The sequence below is a fragment of the Mastomys coucha genome, unplaced genomic scaffold, assembly GCF_008632895.1.
Source record: "Mastomys coucha isolate ucsf_1 unplaced genomic scaffold, UCSF_Mcou_1 pScaffold17, whole genome shotgun sequence".
Classification (NCBI taxonomy): Eukaryota; Metazoa; Chordata; class Mammalia; order Rodentia; family Muridae; genus Mastomys; species Mastomys coucha.
In genome coordinates this window covers 42169340-42175064 of record NW_022196899.1, presented here as the reverse complement: position 1 = coordinate 42175064, position 5725 = coordinate 42169340, and the positions used below count along the sequence as shown (strand labels likewise).

The 5725-nt window shown below is 38.8% G+C and overlaps 1 pseudogene; it reads left to right on the top strand.

The window, feature by feature from the left end:
* Window positions 1-2260: 2260 nt before the first annotated feature.
* LOC116094693 lies at window positions 2261-3106 on the top strand (annotated as a pseudogene).
* The last annotated feature ends 2619 nt before the right edge of the window (window positions 3107-5725 follow it).

Sequence of the window (5725 nt, the reverse complement as noted above, 5' to 3'; positions counted from 1 at the left end):
ATTGCATTGTATTAAAACATTTGATTTCTAAACATATTACTTGAGTTGCTGAAGTATTTCCTAAGATATCACTAGAAGAATTTTGGTGCGGGGCAGTGGTTGTACATGGTTTTAATCCCAGCACTTGGGAGGCAGAGGCAAATGGATTTCTGAGTTCGAGGCCAGTCTGGTCTACAGAATAAGTTCCAGGACAGCCAGGGCTACACAGAGAAACCCTCTTTTGAAAAACCAAAAAAAAAAAAAAAAAAAAAAGTTTGAGTTAAAGACAGCATTTTCAACAATTTCTTTTGAGTTTTTAAAAATTTAATTTTTTTCATACATTATATCCAAGCTGCAGTTTCTCCTCTCTCTTCTCCTCCTAGAACCTTGCTTCCTCTCCTTTACCCTAGATCCACTCCTCCATTTCTATCTTTTTAGTATTTATTTATTTATTTATTTGTTTATTTATTGGGATCCCAGGTTAGAATTCTGTTTCCTTTAAAATATCAAGCTATGATGTGTTATTCACATTGGTTTATAGACATTCATATTTCTTATATATTATTGTTTTATTATATCTTTGCTTGAATTATTTTTTTAGATGATCATTAACTATTGTTTGCCAGGGATATCAACTGATTCATAAAGAAATAAATTATCACAAACATGAAATTGGAAAACATAGGTGCAAAGGAGTATTTCAGAAAATACAGCATTGCAAAAGTAAGTGTGGATTCAAAAGCAGATTAATGGCAGGCTAATATTTCAGTGTGATTTCTGTGGTTGAAAGATCACCTTTCACTGTAAAGTATGCGGCTCACAGTCTGGTTTTATTAGAAGATTCAGATCAATTATTTATTATTTTTCAAAACTTAACTATTAATAGTGTGAAGTGTGTGTGTGTGTATGTGTGTGTGTGTGTGTGTGTGTGTGTGTGTGTGTGTGTGTGTGTGTTGCATGTAGAGGAACATGCATGCCCCACATGAATGTAGACAACTTTGTAGAGGTATATCCACCTTTAGGTGTGTTCTATGGATCCACCTCGGGTCACTGGGATTTATCTTTCTACCCAGCCACACCATCTTGTGTGTCTCAGATCTTCTGACTTGAAAATAATTATTTGTGCAAACTCCAGTTCTCACATCTGTCTGCATACTTAAATTATCCTTGATGTCTCATTCTTTCTACATGTCAGACAGAAGTGTCTGAGCTGAGAACTGAGCTCTATGCAGGGTTTTAGAGCATATTCCCTCTTTTTCACAGTCATTTTGGATCATTACCATGTCACAAAGTTCACTGGTTATGGCGTTCTACAGAATTCTTGCACAATATTTAAAATGATAGGAATGTAGCTCAGGCTGTAGAGTGCTTACTGTGCATAAACACAGCCTGAAGTTGGATCCTCAACACTGAATCATCTGCATATTATAGAATATGCCAGTCATAGGACCAAGGAGGTGGAGGAGGAGGATTAGAGCTACATAGGGAGCTCAAGGCCAGCCTGGGTGACATGCCATTCTATCTCGAACAAACAAAACAAAACAAAACAAAACAAAGAAACCCAAAACACACACACACAAAAAAAAAACCAAAAAAAAAAAAAAAAACATTTGAAGTAAAAATAAGTAAAGTTTTTGTAAAAAAAAAAATGCGCTCATATCTGTTTTTACCTTTCTCACCGATTTTATAGTTTTGCTAACATTTATCATTTTCATGTTATGTATGTGAGGTAGCATGAATGAGCACATGCTGCCTTACATGGCTAAAGGCCAATGTAAGAACAAAATCAACAAAGGGAGGGCAATATGGCAGCACTGGAATCCAACTATCCTACTGCAGCAAGTCCTAGAAATCCCAACACACCTTAATCACAAGAAAATGTCCTTAAATCTAATCTAGTAAAGACAATAGAGGCCTTCAAAGAGGAAATGAATAAATTCCTTAAGGAAATACAGTAAAATACAATCGATCAGGTAGAGACCCTAAAGAGTAATGAATGAATTTAAAGAAACAGATGAAAATAGAATCAAATAGATGAAGGGAATAAATAAAATTGCTCAAGAACTTTTAAATAGATAAGCAATAAGGAAAACAAAAACTGGCATGACATCCCTGAGAGGCCCCAGATGTATATGCTACTTGAGGTTGTTTTCCTGAATCAGGACTGTCTGAGGCTGGTGCAGTGGATTTTAATTCAGAGAGCAGAGAGCTGGAGGGAAGCCCCATGTGGAGCCATGGTGAGCACTAGGGGAGGTGGGAGAGGAAACAAGAAAGGGAAGTCATGCAGAAATCAGAGTGCCCTGGAGGTATGCAGTTGCAAAATTGAGCAATTTTTAGTTATTATCAATGAACATCCTGAAGCACATAAAAAAAAAAACACAGAACTTCAGTTTAGCTGTCCAATTGCTCCTCATTACCAAGTTCTCCAGAGGCTACAAGAAGGGCTCATCCAGGCCAAGTGATAAACTCAACCCTAAAACCATTAAGCCTTTCGGTGAAGAGTCAGGAGCCCCCCTTCCGCATTCACAGCTCTTTTCTCTCCAGGAGGCATTCCTTGCAGATTGGTCCATGTTTAGTAAAACACAGATTACAGTGGAATGCATACCTGGAATTCTTTGCTTCTAATTACTTTACCTGAGGATCTGAGGGATACTAAGCATCCTTATACTTTTGTGCTAAAGGAAGAAGAACTTAGGAAGGCACTTCTTGTCAAGGGTGCTCCTAAAAAAGCTATACCTTTGCTGCCTAGACAGATCCCTGTAATGAAGGCAGCTCTAGCTCATTCTGATGGGAGTGTTTGAAAGAAGACTGAGCACACTTGTGCAGGTGAGTGTGGTTGTCATGTCTGAATGACAACCTGAAACTTCTGCTTACAATTCTTTCCAAGAGGCTAATAGATAAAAAATTAAAACATTTCACAATCTATGCTTTGCAAATGCTGGAACACAAAGGCGAGAATGCAAGCCTGATCATCATCCAATCCAAAATCCCATCACATTGTACTATCTGCTATCAAACTAACAAAAACCATGCTGCTTCCTCGGGCTCTGGCAGTGGCTGCCTGGACCTTACATCAGGACAGTATACTCTGACTCACAGCACCATTCATAAATTAACTTGGCTATAAGGATCACGTGGAGCTGGAAAGAATCATCATAAAATCTGTCAACAAAAAGCTACTTAACGTAATGTTTCTAAAAGCTGACTATTCTGGGAGTTTCTCATCCTTGTTTGTGTAAGTTTATGGATCATACCTCTGTGTGTATTTTCCAATGGATTTTTACTTACAGCCTGTCTAAAGATCACTTTGTAGCTGTGTCCTTATTTTATAGGTTGATTTTGGCCACTTCTTGGTTTTTTATATTTACCAAGATTGAAAAACGTTTTAAGAAAGCAAGCAAATATTTATGATTTCACTTATTAGCTGGGATGTGAAAATATGTATTTTATAATGCAGAATGTTTGTAAACATAATTTCTATCCTGAATATTCTAGTCATAAAAATTTATTTTAAATGTGAAAATTCTATTACAACTATGTTGTTTGTTACAACTTTTTAAAATCACTTAAATTTTAATTGTGAATAAGTAAATGTTATTTTGCATTTTGTAGCCTGAAAATAGTGATGATGTACATATACAGATATTCAAATCTTAAAAGTTAAAAAATACAAATCATAAACTGTAGAAATCCTGAAGATGTAAAACCTTTGGAGGAGAAAAAGAAATACAGACATAGCATTACCAACAAAATAACAAAAATAGAAGAGATAATAACAGAGCATAGAAGATATAGTAGAAGAAACTTGATTCATTGGTCAAAGAAAACTGTAAAGCTAAAAAATTTCTAACACAAAACATCCAGGAAATTTGGGAAAATATGAAAAACAAACCTAAGAATAGTAGAAATAAAAGAAGGAGAAGATTTTCAACTCAAAGGCCCAGAAAATATCTTAAACAAAATCAAAGAAGAAAAATATTTTAACCTAAAGAAAGAAACACGTATAAATATACCAGAAGCTTATACAACACCAAATACACTGGACCAAAAAGAAAATTCTCCCACCACATAACAATGACAATATTAAATGTGTAGAACAAAAAAAGAATATTCAAAGCTGCATGGGATAACACATATGGGGTAACATATAAAGGAAGACCTATTAGAGTTACACCAGATTTCTCAACAGTTTAAAAGCCAGAAGGACCTGGGCAGATGTCTTACAGGCTCTAAGAGATCACAGGTGACAGCCCAGATGACTACACTCAGCAAAACTTTAAATTACCATAGACAGAGAAAATGAAATATTTCATGCCAAAATTAAATTTAAACAATATCTTTCCACTAATCCAGCCTGACAGAGGATACTTGAAAAGCAGTCTGTGTTTTTGGCTAAGCAAGGGTTAATTCCAGAGACCCAGTAGAGAATTCTACAAGGGACAGAACAGTAAAGCCATGCTCCCCAGACACAGATGGCTGACCCCACGAGCCCTCAGTCCATTATCCTGTGCTATCTATCACATAGACAATGCTCCAAGTTCCCAATCAACTGACAACAGCCAGGTATCCCCCACCCCACAGCTACCTGAGAACAGAGAGGTAGCAGCCTACCACCCACCATATAAAAGGCTGCTTGCCCCCACCCCCTCTTTCTCCATCTCTCCGTCTCCATCTCTGTCTCCCTCTCCCTCTCCCTCTCCCTCTCCTTCTCTCTCTCTCTCTCTTTCTCAGCTTCTTGTTTTCACTCTCACCTCTTGTTCCCTCTCTCCTCTTCCCCCTCTCTCCACATGGCTATGGCCAGTCTCTACTTTTCTACCTTTTCTCTCTCTCTTCTATAATAAAACACCTTAAGACCATGGATTGCCTCCTTTCAACTAGACTCCTAGTGTTGGCCCAGCATTTGCAGCTGTGAGACCTGGCTCTCACCCTGGGCTCATGCAGGAACAACTGGGCACCACCACTTCCCTTCCCCATCCCCTTTCTCCCTTCTGCCCCGGGCAGACTGAATTGCTGGGGGTCGGGGGGGGCGTTGCCCCATTTGTTCTCAGCTCTTCAGCAGTATCCTGCATTGCCTGTGATGTTCAGGAGCTAGAACCTGCCATCCTTGGTCTCCATGAGGCCCAGGGACCCCGGGGTTGTCCCCTTTTGACTATTCCACTTCCCCATGGAATGGGATATGTCTCATGACAGCCAGACACCCACCCAGGTGGTGTGGAGAGTGAGGGCAGGCTCCACATCTACCCACCCGGAGTAAGGAAGCTCTGGTGGTTAGAGGAGCCTGATAGGTAACTACAACCAACCAAGAGAACACAAGAGGTAAATAATTCCAGGGAAACAAGAAAAAAGAGAAGAGAATCAGACACACGCGCGCGTGCGCGCGTGCGCGCGCGCACACACACACACACACACACACACACACACACACACACACACACATACTGACATAGAGAGTGATACCACCACTCCCAAAATAAGAGAAATTAACAATCATTGGTCATTAATACCTCTGAACATCAATGGACTCAATTCTCAAATTACAAAGATACACGACTGGTTCTGCAAACAGGATCCATCATTCTGCTGAATACAACAAACCTCAGCAAATACATAGACATTACCTCACAGTAAAGGGCTGGAAAAAGACTTTCCAAAAAAATAACCCAAGAAATAAGCTGGAGGATCTATTCTAATGTCTCATAAATACACTGTCAACCAAAAGTAGTAAAAGAAATGCAGAAAGACACTT